Source organism: Myiozetetes cayanensis, unplaced genomic scaffold, assembly GCF_022539395.1.
Source record: "Myiozetetes cayanensis isolate MyiCay16 unplaced genomic scaffold, myiCay2020 scf5-8, whole genome shotgun sequence".
NCBI classification, from domain to species: Eukaryota; Metazoa; Chordata; class Aves; order Passeriformes; family Tyrannidae; genus Myiozetetes; species Myiozetetes cayanensis.
In genome coordinates this window covers 91,639,620-91,666,302 of record NW_026087742.1, presented here as the reverse complement: position 1 = coordinate 91,666,302, position 26,683 = coordinate 91,639,620, and the positions used below count along the sequence as shown (strand labels likewise).

Genomic DNA, 26,683 nt, shown 5'->3' with positions numbered 1-26,683 from the left:
CAGCTTGGTCTAAGACTCCATGCTGACAGATGTAAGAAGTGCATGAAATAATGTTGTTGTCATTGGTCTAAATGCCAAACACTGTTCATTCTTTCCATTGAAAATATCTACAGAGGAAGTCTTGAAAGCAAGGAATGAATCACTCTTTCCCACAATATCCAGCCTATTGCACTTGTCCAAGATAATCCAGAAAATGTGTGGAGTTTGGCTTCTTTTCCTTTCAAGTCTCAGCCCTCTCTTTCTCCCTCCCCAGCTGACATGCTGTATCTATACCTCAGCGGTGTGGTCTAGGAATATGTGCTGGACAAACCTTCGGCATTGGCAGCTGGGACACCCTGCTGTGAGGTCCTCCTTTTGGAGACTAAGGTGTTTTCCCCCAGTATGGTGGTGAATATCAGGTTATGGATGTGAATTTAGCACAGCCACAGATATCCTGAGGCTTTGAGTTCTGACTTTGGCAGTGCTAGGCAACCTCCAGGGAGCCCTGGCTGTGGGCCTCCCACCAAACATCCCACCATCTTCCCATGATACAAAGAGCTGAGTCTTTCCCAGCTGCATATACACCTAGCATATGTGCTTCCCAAAAGGTTTCTCTGCAGAACCTGGAAGCTGTCTCCACCACCCAAAAAAATCAAAGATGCATGAACTGAAGAAAAATAAGGAACAGTAGAGCATCAGACCCGATCTTATGTATCACATAGGTCTCTGCACTTCACACATGAATTCAGATAGCCAGGTCGGTCAGTCAGCCTTGACTATCTGTCATAGATGCAGGAGAGACACTATAAGGCAATTAAGGGAAAGAAACTGTAACTCTGTCTGCCCTGAGGCCCGGAGGAGTGGGAGAACATAGGCAAGAAGCTGTAATCCTGGTTCAAACAGCAGCAGAGGCTCAGCAGCATGAACCCGGTAATACTGTCACTTCACCACCGCTACAAGCTACAAGATTAAAGCAAAGTACATTATTGTAAGAAGCCTGGGCGTGATTGAGGCATTTCTCTGGTGTGAGCCCCACATGAGAAAGAGCCCTTTACAGAGACTAGGTTAGTCGTAGGGAAGTATTCCTCTTGCCTACCGCCCTACACCACCTTGAGAGAGCGCGATTTGTTCCAGGCATGATTCAGTGTTCCTAGTTAGTAAACATGGCTACAAGATGCCCCCCATTTTGGAGAAAACCCCTTTCTTTCCAAGGGGCTGCAAAGGATTTGCAGCAGGAAAAAGCCCTGGGAACAGGTAAGTCCTTTGATCAAAATAGTCTTCTGATCAGCTGTCACCTGCCCTTCAGCTGGGCTGCACATCTTTACTGTCATCCAGCTGACCAGACGGTGTTTTGCCTTTCCATGTCACTGATGGACTGCTCTGCAGGACTTCATATGGGGACTGTGGTGACACCTGAGGCTATCAAAAAGTTGAGGCTATAAATCATTCAGTTAGTCAACTCTCCCACCATAGGCAAGATTTGCCTCCTTCTGCAGCTGGTATTGCAAATTGGAGTTGTTAGGAAATGAAAGACATGAGGAAAGTCTGCTGAGCTAAATGGCTTTGTCATTAATTCCCCCCCCCCCACTTAAACTTAACTTTCTATGGTGACATAAACTGTGCTTTCTATACTCTCATTCTGTGCTCTTGCTTGGATAGGCCAGCACTACATAAAACCTACAATCTTATGAGTTAAACTTATGAGCTATAACCATTCAGTATAAAATCATGTATGTTGCTTTCATAGGGGCGCTCACACTTTCTCTGTCAGGAGAGAAGCACTTTGCAAAGTTTACTCCCCACTATTTCCTATCAAAACTTCATTCTGATAAAAATGTGGGTTATCATACATACAGGTTTTCTCTTGTAAAATTTTCACTTCAGCAAATTTCATACAAAATAAAATAAAATAATAAAAAAATAAAAAAATAAAAAATAATAAAAACCCACAAAACAAACAAAAAAATCCCACACCACGGAAAAAAGGGAGAAGATGATTATTGAGCTTTCCATTAGAGATCTGGGATTTTACAGGTTTCAGAGCAACATTTCCATGCAGCATAAATTTGTTTGGAAAATAATTCCACCTTTTTTTTGAAGTGGTTAATTACCTTGGTAGAGGAACCAAATGAAATAAAAGATTTATGGATCCCTCTTTCTCATAGTGAAGGAGAAAGTGATCTGTTTGCAGGAGTTATATTTTCAGGCACTTTGCTGAGACACCCCAACCCCCCTTGGTTGCTGACTGTAAAATAAGAAAACTATTACCCAGCTGGGGTAACAATAGGCTCCCACAGTGCTTTTCTGCTCAGCCCGCAGCTGCCAGTGAAAGTGGAAACTACAGCAGCAGGATAACATTCTTTTCTTACAGCCTGTTTCTATGGGCAAGGAGCCCTCCCACTGCTTCAATGTATTTTCTATGCAAAACTGTAGAAGAAGTGACATTTTAAAAGTTTTGACCTTTGTTTTTTTTTTTCCCCTCCCCCCCCCATTTTTTTTTTTTTTGCATCAACCAAGGCATAAATTTTTTAAACCTTCTGACAGGGTATGTGTTAGGAATGGCAATAGCCATTACTATAATAACAAAATGTTTCAAAATTTGAAAATTCTATATTGTGTGTAGCATACTGGTAACCTTTGTGCAGAAAAAAATAGTGATGAGAGATACAGAACTCTTCTGATTATTGTCATGGGCAAACATGATTGTGGCAGATCTCATACACCTTTGCAAATTAGTGTCATTTAATGTCATATTTTCATTTACAAATTTCATATTTAAAAGCTAAAACTTAAAAGGATTTTGCAGGCAAAGATTTTTTTCCCCCATCCTCTGCAGGAAAAAAAAAATTAGCCAATTTTAATAAAATTGCCTTTTAAAAATTGTTTACAAGAGAAAAATCAGTGGACTGAATAATGCTAGTGAATGTTAGTAAATTAACTACATATACATATATCCATATTATATGGATCTAATTTGATAGGAAATTGTCATAGTTCCCAATTAGATTACAAATATAACAAAAAAGATACCCTACTGGTTAAAACATAAAATAACACACTAAATCTCAGGAAATTATAAAGGATGTTAGAAACGTAAAAACATATTTTCCCAAACACAAGCAAAATAAATTAAAACTGTTCAAGCGAGATGATGGGGGGGGGGGTGAATGCCCATGAGCCATTGAAGTCAATGTAGAACAGATTCCAAAAACAAGCCTGGCAGGTTAATCCATGTGAGAGCCTTCTATTCACCACCGATTCCCTCGGCTAGCTACCACCACTAGCTATTACCAGCTCACCCTGATGCTCACCAAGGGCTCTGGACCTGCTGTTGGTCCATCTATATATCTATCCCTCTGGGTCTGACCCCACATTCTTTTCATACCCAACCCTCTTCCCATCAAACGTTGAAACCAATGGAAATTAGACCAAGGCAAATGAGGATATATATGCCTATAGCACAGCACTGTTCTGAAACAATCAGTTTTAAAAGCTGATTTAAAATTCATTAAGATTTAGAGGAGAAAGCAGAAAAATCCCACATTTTAAACTGGTGGCTCCACTGGTGGATTGATAAAGAGCTATAAAGACTTCTTGGTAACCTGAGTCCTCCATCAGAAGAAGATAAAATCATCTCTCACTCTACAACACACACACACTGTAACCAAATCCATCATTAGCAAACTACATCATTCATCATTGGGCAAGAATCTACTATAAATTACAATGGGTCCATTAAAAGATTGGGAAACCTAACAGGAAAAAAAAAAAAAAAAGCAAAAGCAAAGAAAAAAAGCTCTCCCAGGAGGGTCTGTGTCAAGACAGAAAATTCTTTCAAGTCCCCTTCATCAGTGCCTGAGACACTATACACTTCTAGGACACCCCTTGAATTTCACATCCTGACAAGCCATTCCCAGGCAAACAGGGTAAAGGAAGTCCTAATTTCTACACAAAATGTATGGCTTTTTGTTTCTCTGGGCAGAACATGCTCTGTAGATTTTCAAACGCAAAGTTGTTCTTTCTGATGTGCGAATCAAGAACTTAAAAAAAATATTCAGAAACGTTTTCATGGCAAGCCTGCCACCGGGGAACCAGGAACCAGCGATAGTTCTAGGGAAGTCACAGGGTACCTGCACCTTTTCTGAGGGCTTCCCAAGTGTTGGGACACAGAGCTGAGGAGTAGCTGCCAGACCCTGAACCCAGGGCAGGTCTTCTCATTGGCTTTGGTGGGGGTGCAACCAACTCAAACCAGGTTATCATTTCAAAAGAGTGTCTCTCATCATATGCTGTATTAATAGCTATTTGCACGTTTCCTAGTTTCTTTGCTATGATATGTGGGTGCAGGCAGAAGAATTCTAAAGGATTTTTAGGTTGATAGTGCTTCCATTATTCAGGACAATGTGCTATCCAAGGCAGGCAGCTATTTGGGATAAATAGCCTATCCCCATTTGTCCAAAATAGCCAAATGTCTGGCATGAGTCATGCCAAACAGGCAGCTGCTCGGCAGGAGAGTAATACTGGCATACTAAAAAGCAGTAGATATTGAAGGGGACAGAGAGAGCTAAAGGTGGCACCAGGGTAGAGTGACAGAAGGTTTGTGGGGTCAGTAACACACAGCTATCACACTCATTAAAATTGTCAGACGATGCTATCACAAACAACAGCGTTTCTCTGCAGTTTGCACACAACACCACTCATCTCCTTAAACAGACAATGAACAAACATCTTCGAGGCCACTGTGTGGGAGGTGCTGGCAGGTATTACCTCTGGAGCACACATATTTCAAGTATGATATCACTGTCATCGCGGGCAGCAGTATTGGGAAACAATTCCTTCAGTAAGGGCGCTGCTCCATGATTTGTATGGTACAGGGCATTTCCTCAGCTGTTTGAGATGGATTCCCAAAAAGTGATGGCATTCACAAGGAGCAGGATACATATTGCAGGGAGGTACGTGAATACTTTTCTAGGTGAATGAAGGTATCCGTGCCCTCAACTGGCTTCCAGGTAAAGTCATGTACATGCAGAATTGTGAGCACCATATATACCCCCCTTGTGTGCAGCCACCCTCTTGTCCTTTCCAGGTTATAAAGTCACTTCCTCCCTCAGCTTTTCATGAGTACTGATAATTAAAACTGCAGACACTCCTGTGAAGTAGGTAATGAACTTATTTCACAGAGAAAGGAACCAGAGCTGTAAAATTTGTGCCATACCCAACATGGCAAAGAAAGCACAGGGCAAAGTCCTGAATTAAACCAGCTACTGAGAAAGTTTTCTGTGACAAGAATGTCCTTTGTCGCCATCACCAAGATGCAAGCTCAGCAGGTGTTGTTTCAAATTCAGTATCTTGGCCATCTAGTTGTCTTTTAAAAGAAATGAAAACAGTCCCTGGCATGTAGTAAACTTCTTACCAGACTCTGGAATTCTTTAGCTGACATTATCTTTAGCACATTTAAGTGCCAAAAAAAAAACACTGGGTAAATGTGTAGTTAGTCATGCTTGTAAAAATGTCAACGCTGTCAGAAATATTTGTGTGAAAATCATAAACAAAATCTGCTGCCATGAGGAGTTATTTGGTTCTTAATTATGGGACAAAATGACTTCTTTTTCATGAAGACTTGAAAAGAAGAGAGCTAACACTGTGATGGAAATATTGGCACAATCTTGACTCAGCTGCTTCCCCAGGATAATGAAGTTGCTCCCAGAAAGAAGAGGATTATGATCTTCACAGAGTACCTTAAAAATCCAGCTAGTATGCCAGGCTAGCAAAGCAGTTCCTAATAGGATGTGCAATCCTGCACCTCTAAATATGTTGGGAAGGTTTCAGGTGCTTAAAGGCAGGAGAGGGTTGGTTAGCAGTACTTTAACTGGCATTTTTAAGTGGATTTCTAGAACTGCAACTCTTAGATTTGCACACTTGCTTATAGAGGCTGGATAAGCATATTTTATAACCTAAAAAATGAACAAAAGCAGTAGGTCACAAGACCAAATCATGTAGGTCAGTGGAGAGGAATACCTACAGCTATCTCAAGGTTTGTGTTCGCTGACCTTTGGGAACAGTTGGTGGTCCCACCACATTTCTGAAGGACAGATGTTCTCACCCACACACTACCACAGGTGGCTATGCTGGGGTCAGCAGACCCTGTGGGCACATCCTAGGAATGAACCCCCACGGAGTGGGTTCGCTGAGGCCAGGTACACTGACAGGTCCTTTGAGAAGTCGTACTCTCTTCCCCCTCTCTTCTTTGCAACTTCATAAAGCAGACTCACACTTTTACAACTTGTGGTTAATTGTGAAACTTTCACTGATAGCAAAGTCACAGGGAGTGGAAGTGAGCATTCAATGGTATGACCATTTGGGTACCTAATCTTCAAACCATGCAGTGAGTACAGGTCTTGCTGTCTTCTCAGAACAGAATCATATATGCTGGTGCATGGTTGTAAAGTATTAGACTCACAAACCGATGTTGAAACAGGGTATTTAAGATTTTTTTATGATTAGGTAGGTGAGCACTGGAACAGGTTGCCCAGAGAAGCGGTAGAAGACCCAGTTCTGGAAATATTCAAGACCAGATTGGATGGGGCTCTGAGTAACCCGACGGAGTTGAAGGTGCCCCTACATATTGCAGGGGGCGGGAATTAGATGAGTTTTAAAGGTCCCTTCCAATTCAAACCATTCTATGGTTTCTCTTGCCTTGAACTACAAATACAGGTGTTAAAATTAGTGTCCAGCTGTACTGCTATGGTCCTATTCATCATTGATTGGTTTCTCAAGAATCTGGAGAAACGACACTGAAAGGTCTATCACAAACATGTCACAAAGTTACTAGCAAGAAGTAAATTCTAAAAAGGGCTGCAGTAACTGAAGCAACATTTCCTGCTAAGATCTGTGGTTCCAAGGCCTCTTACAGAAATGGTTTGCCACGCCATAATACCCTGTGAGTTCGGTACCAATGCACAATATTGCAAACCTAAAAGATTTCTTGAAACAAAACAAAAATTTCACAACATTTGTCTTTTATTACTCCTTTCCGTGTCTCTCAATTGTTATCTTCCCTTCTCATAGAATTTTAGATAAGGGAAAACAATCTTATATTGATACTCATTAGATTTATTCATAGGGGTTTATGTTATCCTTTTTTAGAATTGAAAATATCAGTATGGAATCAAGATACAGTCAAGATTAAAGTAACATTTTACATACCACAAAAGGACTAAAACCTGAAGCAGAAAAATGTGACATTAAATGAACAAAGGCCATGTTACGTTGGTTCATTTCAGTCGTGTCTACCTTCATTACTCCAAACTGCTCTACTGAGAGAGTCTTAGTACCTCATTCTTGCTATCACCATGAAAACAAGCTTTTGCTGGAAGAACAAAAAGAAGGTGAGACTCTCTTATGCACTCTCTTTAAGGCCTACACTTAATCAGAGAGAATAATTCCTAAAATATTCCATGCTTCCTGAAAAAAAAAAAAAAAAGCATAGAACAAGAGTTGGATAACTTTGTGCCACCCTTTTTTGGTCTGACATGAAAAAATGACATTGTTTTAGCAATAAATAAGAGCAGATTTCTTACACTGTTCAGTGAACATGAGGACTAGGGGAAAGGCAGATCAGGAATAAATGGATTAAAGGAAAGACAGTCTTCTAAGCAGGAGAAAAAAAAATGCCTGGAGGTATTGAAATGTTAAGTAACACAAGCAGTAGTCTGTGACCTGCCTTGCACAAAGGGCAGCAGGGAAATGAAAGGCACTCTCTACCTCTGGCCTTGGGTGGGGGGAGTGATGCATTGAAAGCACTGTCTTCTGGCCAGGACATTCCTCCCAGCAGCAGATCACCCCATTCTCTGTACCCCAGCAATTCAGCAGGACATGTTGTCATCAGGCCAGCACAAGACATGCCACTTATGGAATAAGGCAGCAAGACTGTCATGCTATGAAATACCATCTGCCTTCTGGACTGTTCTTAGAACAGTATCAAAATGCATTGCCAATGGCTCACACAAGGGAACCCCAACAGGCATCAGAATTTTTTGCTTCTCTTGGGAAATCGGCTGTTCTGAGGCAATCTATTTTCAAGGTCCCTAGAGTACAAAGACAAGTAAAGTAGGTTCTTTTACAAAACAAGTAGTGAGAAATTTGCCTTGGCCTTGTTGAGAGCATCATCAAAATTCAACCTGATATTTTCAAGTTTGATAAACTGTCAAGGTTTGTTTTCTACATACAGGCTAGCAGCTCATTCTCCTCTGGTTGTTGAGATAGAAGGGGGAAGCAGGTATCCTTGGGTCTCTGAGACATCATTTAAGTCCTTCTACAAAACCTTGCTCCTTTCTGTTAGTTTTTCTGGGATCCTGAACATATCAGTCTTTCTTTCGTTGCTGCTGACATTTTAGGGTTCAGAATTTGGGTCCCCTCCACTGGGCCTGAGCACAGGACAGTATCACTGACATTACAACTAGTTCATGCTGATGCAAAGGATGAGCAGAGAAGGTGTGTGAGATAGGACAATACAGGAAGGTTTCCTTATAGGAAGGGTTAAATTCATCTCACTATCCAATATCCTGGTGACCCCATGAAAAAGCTGTTGCCCTAACATTTCCCATTCTTCCATTGCTATCCCGGGATATCAGAATAGGTACCTGAAGATGTATTAAACTTCTTTGGCTGATCTGAGTCCTGCTAATGCAGTTCTTCCAGGACAATCATACCATTGGTAAGTGTAGCTATCGATCTCTTTCCTGATCCTTCCCACAGTTCCAAGAAGCTGCCAGAAAAGTCTATGGGATTGGATGGTATCCACCCAAGGGTATGCAGGGAGCTGGCAGAACAGCTCACCAAGCCACTTTTCAACATTTACCAACAGTCCTGGCTAACTGGAGAGGTCCCAGTTGTCTGCAGGTTGATCAGTGTGATGCCCATCTACAAGAAGGACCAGAAGAAGGATTCTGGGAACTACAGTCCCGTCAGCCCAACCTCAGTGTCAGGGAAGGTCGTGGAGCAGATCATCTTGATTGCCATCACACAGCATGTACAGGACAACCAGGAGATCAGGCAGAGCCAGGGTTTGTGAAAGCTGGGTCCTGCTGGACTGAACTGATCTTCTGTGGCAAGGTGACTTGCTTATTGGATGAGAGAAAGGCTGTGGGTATAATCTACCTGGACTTTAGTAAAGTTTTTTAGTGAAGTCTTCATCATTTCCCACAGCATTCTCCTGGAGACACTGACTGCTCATGGCTGGATAGGTGCACCGCTTAATGAGTAAAAAACTGTCTGTATGGCCAGGCCCAGAGAGCAGTGGTGAATGGAGTTAAATCCGTGTTCTGGACAGTCAGTAGTGGTGTTCCCCAGGGCTCAGTACTGGGTCTAGTCTTGCTAATTGTCTTTATCAATGATCTGGATGAGAGGATTATACCTAAGGCTAAGGTTAATTGAACTCTAAACAGAGGAAATAAAATCTAAAATTAAAATGCTATCATTTTGTGATAATGTTGTAATTTGCCTATTTGGTAATTCCTGATCTCTGGTTTGCAGCATCTCTGCTCTATTCACCAGCGAGTTTACTACCTTTAATTTATGTAAGGCACCATAACAATAGACACCTACAAAATGTAGACACCTGCACCAAAGCTGGTTTTCTTTGCCTTTTCCTAATCCTAAGCCATGTGACCTATGGTAGCTGTCTAATTCAGGCTGAGACAAATTACTGCTGGGAGGTACTTGCATCTTGCCACTGACTGTAACAGGGCAAAAGAAGACACGGACTAGTTCACGTGTCTGCATTGTACAAGTCTTAATTTCAATTATTCATATATACATTTTAGTTACTTAGCCCACCACAAGTGTCTCTATGCAGTTTAAGAGAATTCATTAAAACTGTATCATCATATATGGGGCAAAGAACAAAGGTAAGGTGGTCAGTGAACGGTGTGCAAATTTTCCAGATACAGGTTCAATCTCACTTCAGTAAACAGTTCAGGATAGAAATCAGCCTCAGAAAAAATGCAGAGATTGCTTGTTTGGCATAGCTTTCCCACAGTAAATAATAGATACAAAATTAGCTTGTGAGGGAGGAAGGGAAAAAATAAATCATTCGCTTTCACTTGCAAAGCTTTTAAAGCATTCAGAACAATATAAATCCTGAGACAGACAGAGACTGTCCTCTACAGATGGGCATTGGGCATCTGCAACAAAACACAATCATGACCCTACATATAAGTTTCTGTGAAGGGCCATTAGATTGGAGACAGCTCATTGTGTGCACATGTGTTTGGATGAGAAAAATGAGTCACTCCCAACTCTGGATCAAGCAGGTGATGTAAAGGATTGGCATGGAGAATGATGCAGACAAAGGCTCTGCTTGCTGAAAAGCACTGAGTCACATCCTGGCAAAAAGCATAAAAAAGGAAAGCAAAACTGGATGCAGTGATATCAGTTGAGAGCTGGGAGCAAGGATGAACACACCTACTTCTGATACTGAGGATGCGCACCTGTATAAACCAAAGAGCCTAGACTATGTATTGCAGTGTCTTCTGTAAGGCTTCAGGAGTGCAACTTTCTGTCTGTTCAGCAGCAGTTTCATTAGGAGCAGTCTTTTGTGTAATATCATGTGTCAGCAAAATGTACAGTTCTCTGGAATGAAAATTTTTCAAAGGTCACAGGGCTGGTAAGAAGTAGGCTACTGCAAAGGAAAATCAGATTCCCCATTTTTGCAAAGTTTTGCTGTCCTTAGCAATATTTCTAACTTGGTATCAGTGAAAGGGTAACCAGGAGCTATGCCATTACATTTTCAGTTTAAGAGATGAACTATTATGAGCCTTCCAAGACAAAAAAAGCTATTAAAACAGAGAACTCTTAATTCCCCTGCTGTGTTTTACCCAGGTTTTAGAGCAATAGGAAGGCAAACAGAGTTTTTTAGCTCTAGGCTGCAGGCCAGCCTTAGCGGATCTGGGCTGCCTTTATGTTGAGCTGCTGCAGATATCCTGCTCTCCTCCCAAGTGATTTTGTTATCCTTAGGTAACAGACTCCCTCTAGTTACTATGGCTAGTGGACATTATGACTGTTCAGTTCACCGACTGAGAGGAATTCAGCTCACACTGTGACACCTTTTAGCTGATTTTACTAACTACCGGCCATTCACAAAACTGAGACAAAAAGCTGAAGACATCTAAGGTAGAGCAGGGAGATAGTCACCAGATCTATCATCACCTTCTTGGGTGTGGCAAGGCACTTAACTCCATTTAGCCCTTCAGGAGACTAGCTTCTGATATGAACAACAGATTCAGAAACCTCATTTCTGAGCTTGGGACCCCTCAAACGAGGCAGCAGGTGTCTATCCTTTAAGGCACAGGCCAGCTTCACTATTGCTTTACAGGCCTCTCTCGCTGTACACTTGTAGCAATTGATATGGTAGATGCTCTGAAAGATAGAAATCATCATGAAAGCTGAGTTAAAGAGTAAGTTGAGACGTGATGCTCAGGCAGCATAAATTGACCTAGTGATACTTTAAATTTTTTTGAGCATCCAAGTCCTGTTTCCTCAAATCTTAACTCGGGTTTCATTAATGCTTCATGAGGCCCTCACAAGACCATGATGCTTTGCATCCACTCTGGCTTTGCTTCTGTGAAAGTAATTTTTGTATATTATGGGATACAGATGTGAGTGAGAGATAGATTTGGGTAGATTTGGGGATTGTCATTCTCTTGACACTCTTCTGCAAGTTCAAAGAGGTACTTGTCACTCAACACCAGCTTTTGGGAGGAAATATTGACCAGTCTTGGGACATTACACATTTTTGCTGGGTTCTCACAGCTGGTCTTTGAAACATTCTGGAGGGACCAGTCTGAAGCCCAAGACTAGAGTGACACATGAGACAATTAACACATTAGACCTCCCCATCCTCAAGGGAACTTTTGTCGGCCTGTCCTCTTCCTGAAAAGAAGGGCGAAAAACATCCTTTTTGTAGTGGCTGCTCATTATATGAAGCAAATCGAGAGTGAAGGGAGGGAGCAAAGAGATGGCACAGAGCCCGATAAGTGCACCCTTAAATCTATAATTAAAACCAAAGGCAAGTTCCCAATATAGCCAATTCAGTTATATAAGATCTTACAAAAGCTTCACACTGTTTGCTGGGTTTTGCTTTATTACTGTTCCCTCTCCTCAGAGTTCACTTCAGGTCAGTAGCAGATGAGGTATTACAGTTGGAGTTTATGGCAGGATAGAAATCTAACAGTGCCCTGTTTGTAAAGATATGCAAGTGTGCACCCAGAGGGAAAAAATAATCATTGGCTCTACTTGAAAGAGACAAAGTTAATGGTCACTCTGGAGCTCAGTTTAGACCACCTCTAGCTCCGGAAACGGGTTGCTAGCTACTAAGAAACTACTTGAAATAATGTCCCAAGCGTCTGTGAAAGGCTCCTGCTTGCCCACTGGTCAAAGAAATATGGTAAAACTACATATAAGACAAGAAATCAGGCTGAGTATGGCCTTGCTAGCCAGACAGACTGAGGAATGAGGATATAGAAGTACTCTCAGAAAGCCCATGACAAGTCCGTACATCGTTTCTTCATGCCTATTAAAAGCATCCTGCAGGAAAACACAAGATCAGCTGACATATTTGTAAGTGTAGGCAGCTCACTGCAACAGTACTGGGAGTAGCTATTTCTACGAGAGTGTTGGAACATGTATCAGAACCACTACATTAAATAGTATGCAACCTAGATTTCAGAAGTATAAATAAAAAGCAGTTTTCATTATTGATAAAAGCCTTCACTGCTGCACCCTCCTCTTGCATTCTTTACAGCAGTTACAGGCAGTAGCATTTCTAAAAACAGTGGTTTCTTAGGGCCATGCTGAAACTACTCTCTTCCTCCATATAAACCATGTTTAAACACAGTACAACCACTTAGCTGCAGCCAGCACTGCACCAACATCCATGTGTTTCTGAGGTACAGGATTCCAAAGATAAGGAGAATGTAGGAGCTGGGGGAAGAAGGCAGAATTGTCTTCTCCACTTTCTGGTTAAGTGACAAAGTGCAGGTACATGCAATGTTCATTTGTTAATACAGCTTGCTGAAGTTCCTATTCCAGGGTGGTAAAAGCCCTCTAGAAGAACCTACCTGGAAGAAGTTGATAATTGCGGAGTATAGCACCAACATTCACATATCAAAACACTTTCCTATTCTAAACCCCAACTATATTTAATTTGTCCCACAAAAATAGAAGTAGGGGAAAATAGAACACTTTCCAAAAAATTCCTAAAATACTACTCTTTCTTCCCAGTGACAATCAGAAATGCTACTATTTTTACCAACATCATGGGTAGCAGAAAAATGGAAAGAATTATTTGCATGAATGTTTGTGAAATCTATGACCACTTTCTCTTTGCAATCTGAAACTTCAATGAAATATACTTTTCAAAAATTAAGTTTTATATGGTATGTTAGTTGCTCGAAGTCTCCTTGAGCTGTGACAGTTGCAAATATCATATGGAAAAGAACAGAGAAAATCACCATGGGCAAAACAGTTGCTGATGCAGTATAGTTAAAATATAATATCTGATTGGGTTCAGTTCCAGTTTCTCCTGCATACCTCCATAAGAGGACTTTTGTGATTAATAACTGTCAATGTCAGGCACTAAAATGGTTATCCAAAGAGTATTTTTAAATTGCTCTGGTTTGAAAGCCGAGGCTCAGCTCTGCAAAGACCTGTGTGGGAGAGCTGTGGGATGGAGAGACTCTGGGATCTTACTTTCCTCATGTACCCACCAGCCCTCGTGGCAGTGTGGGTACTGACAGAGCTCCAGTCTCACAGTGACAGTAGCACAAGGCAGACTGGCCTTTCCAGGGCAACAGCTCTACAGGTGCCACGCAAACGAGCAGATCTGGGCGTGTGCAGAAGGAATGCTTGCAGAAGGAATGCTTGCTTACCCTTTCAAAAGTTTACATATAGTGCAGAGACACCCAAAGTACATCTGCACACAACATAAATATGATGTTTTCACAACATTCTGTGAAGCTATGTCAGATGTGTAGGGCATAAATGAGCAATGGGTTCATTAAGTTTCATTGGCCTGTAGTATCAGCCCTGGCTGACACCAATCAAACTCACAACCACCACCAAGCAGCTATCTGCAAGAAGGTTGACATCTCTATATTAAAAGGGAGGATTGACACTTAAAATAAGGCTCACATTTTTACTACTTTCATTATAAGAGTGTGACAAGAGCTGTTGTTTTGTGGGCAAAGACAATGATCAGCTTTTGTGATGCTATCACAGACTGACAGGTTGGAAGGGACCTCAAGGAATTATCTTGTCCAATGCCCCTGCTCAAGGAAGGACACTTAGAACAGGACCATGTCCAGAAAGCTTTTGAAAATCTTGCTATATAAAAATAATTTTTAATATCTCCTTGTCTATAAATCCATGTAGTCTCTCAGATGTATACTCAACAAGACTACTAGCTGCAGTAAGCAGGAACAATCTGTTTACCAGGTAACATTCTCAGACAAAACATAATTTTTACCCAGGGAAGTAAGAAAAAGATTGATACAACACAGGTTCTTAACACGAGATTATAGCATGTCTTTCTGTTTTTGGAAGGGCACCATGAGAAGGACATCCAATGAGAAATTCTACAAGCAGTCTAAATGAGGTGTACCACCAGCAGTTCCATGTACACAAACTCTTCTCTTGTGTTCATCTAGAATGTTTAAACCCTTTCCCTCAGTATACTGCCATCTTTACATGTTCTTATAAACATAAGCTCAAGAAAAAAGTACATTTGACCTTTTCACAGCCAATAAGATGGTCAACCAGTCCTGCACAATCTCATGAAGAAAAATCAATGTCTATGTCAGTTTTATGTTGCTTTCTCATGTGACACCCACTCTAAGTGAGACCACAGGGGAAAAAAAAATCATTTGATGGTTCAAAGTGTCTGTTAGTTTTGTGGTGTATTTTACCTAATGAAATCAAGGTAATCAAGCCTGAGCTCTAAAAACTAATCAGATTCTGGATGGGAATGACTTGAATACAGGATTCCATTTTCTTGAACACATTTGATAATCATTACAGTCTATCAGCTTGGTAAAATAACCTCCAGCACTATGTCAATGCTGGAACTAATCAACTGACTTTCCAGGGCTCAGATAGTCTAATAAGTATTTCATTAATGATATTTATTTCAAAACTAATTTGCATAGATTTTCAGCTTCAGGCACCATGTCTTTTCCTATAATATGCTGAAAAATGAGTTTCAGTTCATAGTAGTACTCTGATATCTCATTCCCTTCTTGTTCCCTTTTTAATGTTTTACTTGATGAAACAGCACAAATGATTTCAAGGGACCATTCAAATGAGGTACACAACATGTACATGACAGATCTTATGTACCATGACAGAGGATAAATGTTACAAAACAGCCTCTGATTTCTCAGTACGGTAATGGCCTATTTCTCATTAGAATCATCTGCTAATGCATTTTTTGGGGGTTATCCTCTGTTTTGATTTCTTCATGCCTTACACTGTTTCTCTTGTTTTCATCTCTGAGGTTACCACTTTAGATAGAACACCTGATAAAAGAAATACCAAGTTTCATCGTCCATTCATGCTGTTTCCTTTCTTAATGTTTACAAGATAGTTATCATTAAATGCCCTGTTCAGAATGTACACATTCAAACTTAAGCTTAATAACAGTGAAAATAGAGATCATTACGGCAAAGGTGAAGTTCAAAGCCTTTCTCAGTTTCTTTGCTCTTCTTTTTCAGATGTGTAAATCACAGAAGAACTGCCCATGATTTTCAAGACTTCTCCTATTCCACTGTTTGGACCTGCTACACCTGTAGCAGAGAATCTGCCTTTCTGAGCACGTTTTGTTCTGAAGATTTCAAGTTCTTCTTATGTGACTTTTTTTTTTTTTTTTTTTTTCAAAAATGACTGTGATAAAGTGCCAGGATACAAATAAATTGGTCACCAAGATAAGGAGTAAGTAAACATCTTCTCTTAAATAACTAATTTTAAAAGATTTTTATCATACCGCTGCTGTGTACTCTTTTAGAACTGATTTTTAATTTCTATACACTCATGAAGAATCTTGTGAAAAAATTATTCAGCAATACTCCTGCACTTAACATACTTTTGAAATGGGCTGAAGAGAAGAGCCACTCATGTTCTTGGACCACTCAGCTACGACAAAAAAAGAAAAAGAAAACTCAGTTCAATCTTTGAAGCAAACAAAACCCATAGAAAAAAATAAAATATGTGATCCTCTTCTTGTCTTCTTCCTAGGGAAACCATGACAGATGAGACCCAGGGAGGTAGAAAAGATTTTTCTCAGTGCTTCAGAATTATTTGTTCTTCCTGCTTGTGGAGATAAAACAGAAAATACAATGATGGGTCCTAGTCAGATCTGCACTTAGGCATGGAAATTGCTTCTCTCCAGTAACTGTACAAAGAACCAGGGTTTGTCAGTAGCAGTCTGAATCACTGAAGGTTTTGGATGCGATAGTAGTTAGAAAACCTAAATCAGGCACCCCAGGTAGTCAGCTGAAGTCTAAAAATGGGAAAAATAAGGAAGATAGAGCACCATAAATTCAGAGGGCAGATATTTTTCTATTCTGTCTTCAAATCTGCCTTAAATCTATGTTGTGGAGGTAGCACACTGGTTCCTTCTGCTGTGGGTAATGAGGCACCTTCTGAAACCCCTTGCTAATTTACACAACATCTAAATGCAGGGCAGGTAGGATTACAGCACCTCTCTGCTGTTTTAGCATCTCATTTGCAGGCAGCAAGTGCTCTTACCTGCTCGCATGCTATCAAAAATGTGTGCATCTTTTGTGTCCCACAGAAGTTCTGTGGCTGGGAGGAGGTTCCTCTCTAGAATCCATCCCTTACCCTGCTTTCCAGCCTGCTGGTTGCAGTCAGACATATATTATTGGTAGTGCCAGCAACTGTTCTCTTGTCTAAGCTCAATGTGGAAACAATTGCTCAGGGGTCCTGTAAATAATAGTTCTTAGGTATCATTAAAAAAAAAAATAAAATAAAGCTCCTTGGTACACAGTAAGCTGGCTGTAATTTTCCCATTACTCCAGACAGTGTCCCATTCATTGCTTGACAGATCTGGTTTTAATTCCAATTTCTCTTTCTCCTTTAGCTCTCCTGTTGCAGATGGCCAATAGAATTTAACTGTTTGTGTCTATCACCCATGGCTTTATTTGCTGCCAAAGCATTTACTGTTTCAGGAGAACATCTAGCAAAAAGCACAGACTAGTACTGAGGGCTGTCTGTCCTATAGAGAGCACAGAAATTTATGGGGAGGAGGAGGAGGAGAAGCAAGCTAAGACCTGGCAGTAACTAGTGTGAAACCCACTGCACATGCAGGAAAATGAGCTTTAAAAACACATCTGCCTAATGCATTTTTAAATGATCTCCCTGTATGATCTCCCTGATCAGATCAGGGACACAGTGCAGCAAATAATGACCTTGGAGAGGAAACAATACAGTTCTGAGGAAAACTGAACTCCAGCCTAGTGCATTTAAAAAATGTTCCCAAAGTGATTTTAAGTAATGCAAATTATGCCAGAGAACATAAAGTACTCACGCCCTAATCTGCAGTTTGGTTAGCTGCACAGAATATCTTGCCTGAAACCTGTCTAGCAAGCCCTTGGTCCACTTGCACAGTAACAAGATGCTTGCTTGTTTTGTGGGGGACAGAGAGGCAGATACAGAGCCCTAACCAGTTTTGGAGAGTGGCACTAATAGTGCTATGATCCCCATGTGGTAAAAAAGCAGTTTCTCTGTGCACTGATGGTTGGTCTGAACACAAGGAATCTGTTAACAAATCAAAGGCAATGTTAGACCTCTGTCAATTAGAATGAACCCGTCTTTCCAGCTGTCATAAAAGATCAATATATTCCTGCTAATCTTGGCCTGACAACTATAATGTAATAAACTTTTAGGAGAAACAGCAACCAAGTGTTACATGATGGTAGCCATCGTGTCTGCCTGAATTGTTCTCTTTAGATAACACAGGCTAGTCATAGGTTCCTGAGCTTTTTTTTTCTGCTCACCACAGCAACTGAGATGCAGGTGTGCTTCTCAGAAAAATTCCTTCCTAGGATATCTGCAGTGTGCAGTAGTGTCTGTGCAGAAACAGATGATCCCTGTGCTTGTGTCAGCAGACCTGCGTGGCTGGGCAAAATTAGTTTTCAGAGCCACAGTTCTAAGGTGCCATCTGCAAAGCACAAGAATGCATCATACCATGAGAGTACAAAATATATGCATCTTCATCCAAGATGCTGGCCTATCTCCCCCTGCCATATGCTCCAACTGCTAAGCTAAGTTCCCATTCCTGAGTATGTGCCAAACAGTAAAAACAGCATAACCCCTTGAGTTATATCCAGTAGTGCAGGGCTACGGGATCTTCAACTGATCATGATTCAGCAGCTGAAAATTCAAATGACCGTGTAATATTCATGGCTGATAGTGAAAAGTGAATTAAAAAGTAGGAACCAGAAGGAAATAACCGAAGAGAGGTTTAATATTTCCTTAATATTTTTTCTGTGTTAGACTCCTGTGTCTCAGAGAGGGGGAAGAAACTCACAAAGGAATTAAGGGAAGAACATGAAACAACAGTAAGTAAGGGATAAGTAACTGAAAGGTTGTTGAATATAAATATGATCCAATTCACTGTTGATTCCTTACTGAAAAACTCGGAATTAAAAAGTGATAGCAACTAACAGAAATTCAGATAATTGAGTAATCACCACAAATTGTTATAAAATTCATTCAAAAAATAGATGTCCCATGAATTTTTAAGCCAATATAAAGAATCTAATGGAAAACAACAGCCCCACTAGCACACTGCACTACCTTTCAAGTTTTTCACTCTATTCAGAATGACCCAGTCTGAACTCCATGTTTTCAAACCAGAAAAGATAAAAGTAAACCAACAGTACCTACTCCAAAGACTGCTGGGGAATTAATGTTGATTCTCAATCACATTTTATCCAAATTCAATAGTGTGGGGTTACACTTTCATTGGAATGAAGGTTTAACAAGCACAAGAAAGAACCTTGGCACAATAATTAGATAATTACAGAAATGCCATCCCTTTAAGTACCTCTGAACTGCTCCCGCAGGGGATTTGCAAGAAGACCGTAGTACAAAATGAGTGGAAATAGAGCACCAGTGCTGAGAGATTTTGATCCCAGTTCTACAAACAGTGATATAAATTACCTCACACAAAGGAAGTCCAGGCTGTGCTGGTTTTTACCTGTGTTCACACAGGAAGTACATATAGGAAATTTTTATTATCCTTTGCTGGAAGATTCCTACCTTATTTACAAAGGAAAAAAAGTTGTCCTGCTTCACCAGAAAAGTGGGCAGCAGGTTTCAGCAAGGAAAGGAATTTTGGTGGTTATGGCCATTGGATGACAGGAATATCAGCTCTTCTGAGCCCTCGTTCTCTTCATGGCAGCTACAAGGAGAGCTGTGAGGGCATGGGGAGGATAAAGTAGAGAAGGAACAAATTCAGAAGCAGTTTGAACCTTCCTGTGTCTTCCTCTGCCTTTGGCTACAGTCATTGCCATAGAGCAGCTGCTGGCCACCAGCAGCAGCGAGCAGGCTTCCAGCCATCCCAGTTTATTTGCCCAGTGTCCAATACATGATTATTCCATTTGATCCTGAGCAGAAGCTTGTCCCTTGTACATCTGTGATATCCAAATATAAAAGAAAATGTTGTGTATTAAGCAGTACCACTTCTGCAATCACTTAGCTTTGATAAAATCTTTAGGAAGAATGTAAAGACCCAAACAGGGAAAATCAGAGGCACACTTTTCAACATAAGTAAAGCCACAATTTATGTCACGTGTTGCCAGCAAAAGCCAGTTTTAGTCTAATAATTGGCTTTGCAGTTCTTCTGGTTTTAATATGTATTTGCCATCTCACACACTGTATAGATAATATTTTTTTAAACATAAATAAAAAAATGTGTTTCAGTTAGACTTTGTAAAACATTTAATTTTCTCTCAAAGTGTCCTAAGAGCACAAGACCTCTTGCCTTTTCAATCCTTACCTCAGTACATCTCCAAGGTCTGTGGATAGGCCTGAATAATTCCCTGAGTCACAGACATTCCTGGAAGGACTTACATCAGCAAGACAGGATGTTTCAATGTGTGCGTCAGCCTCACAGTGACTATTTGTAAAACAGGGAAAAGAGAGGTAAAAGTACCGACAATGAAAAATGGTCAGTGAAGAGAAAAGCAAGCATAGAGGAATCAGTCACATTTGTAAAATACAAAGAATGTCATTAGAAACTGGGACAGGTTTTATCCAGATGCATCTATTAGTCTTCTTTAGTTTAATTAAGGTAAATAATACTCTAGATATTCTGCAGAAAGTGCTGGTTTTTTATCTGCAAAGACTGCTAGTTTCACAATGCTATGTTCCATAGCTGGGTCAATGTGGAGTAGACATTTTCCTCTATCTCTGAAGAAAAAAGTGCTGGTTTCTGCATGAGTTTAGTGATCTTGCCTACTGTCGTTCCTATGACTCAGAAAAGTATTTGTACAGAGCTGAATTCTTCAGCATAAGCTCCCTCACAGTGGGGGCTGCCTGGCACTTCAGTCCTGGACCAAAGAGCCTGGAAGCAACCAGAGAATGAACAGCATCTTCTTTAGTGATAGAAAGTCAGATTTCAGAATGAGGCCATGACTCAGCACAGCACTTGAACACCTTTTTGATCTAAGCATTTGCGTGCACTCCTAGACTTATTTAGCAATTGCTTGTAGGCTAGCCTACACTGAACTCCAGCACGTTTCAGCTCTTTGTGATATAGGATCCACAGTGATTAGGAACTCAGAAAACATCCTCAGTATAACCAGATTCTGACAATTAGATTTTACTCAGATGTAATTTGCTTGGGCACAGGACTGTAGTGAGTGGATTTGAAGGTAAACATATCCAAGATGTTTCTTCATTTTGAGTTATCTGAGAATGTGTACCCAGCATGTATGTATTTTTCCCTTGATATAAACTCTTCTAATAAGTGGTAAAGAGATACTAACCTTCAAACATAAGGCATGAGACAATGGCTCCCAGAGATGTTCATTAACTTAAAAAAGTCTCTAGAGGATTTGATGCACTGTTTTGGAAAGTGGCTGATCACTAAGGTGGCTTTTCACAATAGAGCCCTGCCCCTAGGTTCCCCACCACCACAACCTTAAAAGAGCTCACCATTTTGCTCTCTGTTTACTTATTTTAAAATAACCTAGCTTAACTACCTCACAAAATATCTGAGAGTGTTCATGTTACTGTAGAAATATATTTCAAAGGATAAATGGCTTTCCTCAGAAGAATATAAAAAGTAAACTCACATAAAGGAAATGATCCTATTTTACGTAGGTATCTCCTACATCCATGAGCATTTCCAAGGACACAATTGCACAGGACATGTCATAATAGATTGACTGGTCTGACTTAAAGCTGTCATCCTCAGTATGCACACAGGACCCATGACTAGGAAGAACTGTTCTTGCAAGGACACTATGCAAAATGCCTACTTGACAAAAATTAGAGTATATATCTGATTTAAGAGGTGGGTGAATGCCAAAGGGTCAGTCATACCCCAGGCAGACAGCAAGAGGGCCCAGAGGTTTTCCTCTAAGTTTTGCTTCCGATCAGTGTTGGTTTTGAAATAGAGGTTGTATTAGAACACGCTCCACCACAGGCATTTTTTCACAGGCATACACACAAACACACTGCCCTTCACAAAATGGTACACCTGCAGGACTCCATTCAGATGTGCAAGAGGTCAGTTTTGTGCTATTTATTCAGGTCTATTACGTGCTGTAATGAAACATCTTTCCTCTTCCTCATGCCCACTCGTACTAATATGATTAGAAAGTGAGTATTTCCTGCTGAAGGATTATTGATGATGACATACTTCACTGTCACATCCTGTATTTGAGGGAGAAGGTTCCTTTAAAGGACTTCTAATTCCTCATTTCTGTAGGATTTTCAGTAGCCATAAGAAATAAATGCAATGTGCTGCTTTGTTTTGGCCCATGAAGTAAATTAGTCATAACACATTGGTAATTTAAAGATTAATTTACATTTTCTCATGTGGAAAAAATACGCTGTGGCAATACAAAAAAATACACCCTTCCTCCTAAGAAAAAATCCGATTCAAATCTTAGACATGCAACAACTTCCCCAAGATTATTCCTGGTAAATCTTCATAGTTCCGGGCTCAATTTCTGTATTTCAAGGTTGTCTCTCTTCTTCTCAAACACACAAGCATCCCAGTTTTCCCTGGCATCTCTTAAATAACCCCTACATATCCTTCCTTTCACCCCTCCTCCCCCTTGCCTTTCTACTGGGTTCTCTGCTCTTTTTTCTTCCCTCTCTTGTTCTCCTGCCTCCAGGACCTCATAGTTACTACTTCATGCCCAATCGCTCCTATTCAGTCCTGTCTCCTTTTCTCTCTCTCCACTGATAAGGAAAACTTACTAGAATATGTATTCTCCAAGCACTCTTTCCATTTAAATGTGAAGAAGAGTCATTTAAACCTCTTTCCTAGAAAAGAATTGGTCATTTGTCAGTTAAAGAAGTTTCTTACCCTTATGTACTTTTGAATAACTTGAGCTTTTATTGTCTTATGTTTTGGTTGTAAAAATAAGCATTTTGCAGGAAACCACAAGTGAAATGGTATTATTCTAACACAAGTCACGACTAGATCTTTAAGTGCTTAAATCCGCCAGCTATGCTTTTGGTTGTAAATTGCTATCTAGTAACTTGTGTATCAAAGGAAACAGAAAGTGATATTTCCCAAAATGGGCAGAAAGGCTGCGTTTGAACTCCACACTGCTTAACTTTCCCCAGCGCTGCACACCCATCCCCTCCCGCCCCACTTACATGCATATTCAATGGACCATATGCTTGATCTCAAATATCTCCCAGCATTATGGATCTTATTCATCAAGAAGTGGCTTCTACACTTGTGAGCAAAGGAGGAAAAAAAAAAAAAAAAAAAGACCTTTTCAAAGAGCATTCAGGAGTTTTCTGATAAAGAAATCCTAGTACACAGTCACCTGTACGTACCAGGTTGTGGTCCACTTTAAACTAAACCCACATATTTCTGCTGAACACACGCACTTGGGCATTAAGAAATTCTCATTATTTTACCATAAAGGAGGCCTGTATAGAGATCTCATGAGAGATTTAAGCAGGAGCTTGTTGAAAGACATAAACCTAGTGATTCCTTGGAATCCAAAGTGGTTTGTGGGGTTGACAAGGAAGTCCCATCACCAACCCCCGGTACATGACAAAAGCAGAGGCAGCTCCAAAGCTGACACACCAACTGCCTCAGGACCTGCCACACAGCCAGATGCTGTGTTGGGAATTTTTTCCTGACACCACAGCATATGGGCTTTGCATTGCCATTTGAAGAGCATGAGACAGACAGAAACAATCTGGAGAGGGTGGGAAATGGATAATGTCAGCCTGGTGCTTGTATTCGCTGTTTGGTTATCAGGTGATGCTTAAATGCTTCTTTGGCCTTATGGCAAAGGAAAATATTGACCCAAAGGAAACCTGGTGTAACTGTATGAGTTGTATTGCAGTTAGTATGGGGATTAATTTATCAATTGGACTGCTTGTATTTTGTTTTTATTAAAAAAACAAATTAGAATAATTTTTTACCCCTGCATGTTGTCAGAGAAATGCAGGAGCAATTCTGAATTATATTTAAATAGAAATTAGGCCACTGTGTAATCACACTTGTTTCTCAAAGCTGTAGTAACCCATTTGCTGTCTGGTCAAATTTGAGTAAACTAGTCTCTACAGCTCTGTCACCTACTTCAACCAGTCCCAGCAAAAGCTGAGATGATTCCAAGAGTGAGTGACTTACACTTTCATGTTCATGAACTTTACAAGTTCATGGAGCTGTCAGATCCATCCCTCCCTTCTTCACTGAGGGTTGTCTGACATTGCACCTCTGCATTGCTTTGTCCAGATCATGAAGAAAGCACTACACAAGGACTATACACAAACCAGTGGGGGCTGGAATTTCCAGTGGGAGATTGGAGGGAGATGAGACAGGAGGTCCACAGGAGGAGAGGACCACATGCCAAAGGGAAGCATGTATCAAGAGAAAAACACCAGACAGCAGAGGAACATACGCACTGAAGAAAGGGGATGGAGAAGATCAGGAATGTAAACATAACTGCAGAATGTTTGGGAAAAGGATATAAATTTTCCTTAGTTAGGAGCAGTGATGGGGCATAGCACCGCTGAAGGGAATCCCTGAAGATACCACATATGGAAGTTTTGATGTGCTGTGTTGGCTCTCTTTTATCTTTTTCAAGAGAGTTTGGTCTGATGGTTGTTAAAAGTTGTTTAAGCAGTACTAGACTAAACAATTCCCGGTATAACAACTTTCTTCTTCCATCTCCTCAACAACACTTCACTCACACCTGGACACATCTACCTTCTGCACCCACACAGCCTCAGTACACGGGTTGACACACAAACCATCTGTGAGCCACCCATCAAGCAGAAAACACTGCTTCAGATGCTCTGCAAACTCTGGAGCTTGGAGAATCATGATTATCATGTGTGTATCGCCCCAGATTCACTGCACAGCAAGTAGAGATTCCCCCAATCCACCTGTTTCTGACTCATCCAGCACTATGTGAAAGGAAGGATGGAAGAAGATCATGTTTCTCCATCAAATATTCCCAACAACATTTGCACAAAACATATCTCTCTTTGAGTGCAGTGCATTCTCCTGAAGCCACTGAAGAAAACGGTGCTTCTTCTTGTCTTTATGGCCCCATGTACCTTCACTATTTGCATCTCATATTTGTTTTTTTTTTTTTCTACTGCAAGTAAGATTTCTTTCACTGGTATTCATGAGCTGAAAAAAAAAATAAGGAGAGAAAAATAAAAATATGTGAAGAGAAGGAATTTAATTTTTCATCTCATGCATGCACTGCTTGAACTACAACATTTGTACTTATGAATCCCAAATAAATTCTTGACCTTTTCATTGTTTCTTCATTTATTGTTCTCTCAGTTCTGCTTCCCACTCTCTGTGCTACTGCATCTTTTTTTAGGTGGTTACTCTTCAGCCTATTTCTTCTTGCTTTGTTGAATTCTAACTCTGCAATCAGATATTTGTGCAAAAGATCTTACTGCCAGTAGGACTCTAACACAGATTTGGGTGTATGAATGTCCCTTGTCTTCAGTAGGGTACTTGACTTTACTTTAAAAAAGAAAAAGCCTTAGGATAATAATACATTTTAATTAAACCATGAACAAGCAAGCACAAGGAAAATCCAACCTCCTACCTTGTCTCCACAGCAGCGCTGTATAAAAACAGGGAGCATCTTTTCATACCTGTGTCTTTAATGGCAAGAGTCATGAGACATATACAATACCATTTAAAAACTGCACTTATACTTTCACCCTGTGAGTGGCTTCTTGTTATGGGGCTTACAATGGATTAGTTTCATCTTAAAAAAGGAGATGGAAAGATAACTCCTTGAGCACACTGAATGAGGTACTGTGAGCTTGTTGTGATAAGGACCTGGTATTAGTTGATTGGCATCAACGATCATGGATTTATTTATAGCACAAGAAGCATGATAGCAACATGGATGCAGGCTGTCAAAAGAAGTCAGTTCACAGAGAAAACTGAATATTTAAGGCCCACAGTTTCAGATATGTTTGAGCTGTGATCCTGCCTGGGAGCTTAGATCAGATCTAGAGCAGAGGTGAGAGCAGACAGAGGCAGAGCCTTCTGGGGTTTTTTCGCATGAACTGCAAGCACTCACCCTGCTGAGTGAAAGGGATGTGTTAACAGGATCGATAATCTGGATCTCCTCCATTCCCTCTTCTTTTACCTCCAGGCCGAGTTATTGCCATCCAGTTCAGCAGTTCATCCTGAATCCAGCAAATACACACAGAAGCTGCGTTCTTGACTCCTTCTGAACACCTGCCTACAGATGCATTGCAGAAGATGTACAAAACCTATAGAAAAAAAATGATCTGAGAAGGATTTTATTCATTCTATCCTTTTCTGAGAAGTGTGGAGGAGGACATGGTAATTTTTCAGCTCTAAAAGATGCTTTTTACCTTATTACATGGGCATTGCATTATAACATTTTCTTGAGGGAAACAGTAATCAAAAATTCCAGAAAGAAAGAACAAACACAAGTTCCTTGCCTAAAACAATCATCCCCTGGAAACATCCGTATGATTTTTATCATTTTAACTTACTGTTTGATGACACTTTGGAACCAAGGAAATGTACGAACCTGCCATTCCAGTCTATATTTCCTACACTCTCAGAAATGGAAAAAATAAATTCAGCTGGCTGATCAGAAACCAGAAGAACTAAGCTTGCAAAGAACTAATGAAATCCATTCTGCAAGGTAGCTCTAACTCATTGTTAAGACAGCTCCATTGATTGCATTTGACTTAACCAGAGGAGTTAACATGCTCCACTAAATGAGTAGTCTGAAGATTACCAGGAAAAATACTTTTTTTTTTTTGTAATATTTGCTGAAGCTTTTAAAATTTTTTTCTTTAATGAATTTTTTTTTGTTTGTTTTCGGAGGCTTACAGAATTAAAACAGTAGATTTGTATTTGGCAGATCCTCGCTGTTCCGTGCCTCAGCTTTGCAGTGTGGTTTTGTCCAACCGG

At 40.4% G+C, this 26,683-nt stretch overlaps 1 long non-coding RNA gene across 2 annotated transcripts in view; it reads left to right on the top strand.

The window, feature by feature from the left end:
• The window catches only part of LOC126649097 (uncharacterized), a 137,508-nt gene extending 111,287 nt beyond the window's left edge, over positions 1-26,221 (top strand). For both annotated transcript variants that reach the window (XR_007630968.1, XR_007630967.1), the window contains exons 3-4: positions 15,744-15,960; positions 25,887-26,221. This is a non-coding gene — a long non-coding RNA (uncharacterized LOC126649097). The remainder of the gene's footprint in view (positions 1-15,743; positions 15,961-25,886) is intronic.
• Positions 26,222-26,683: the final 462 nt, after the last annotated feature.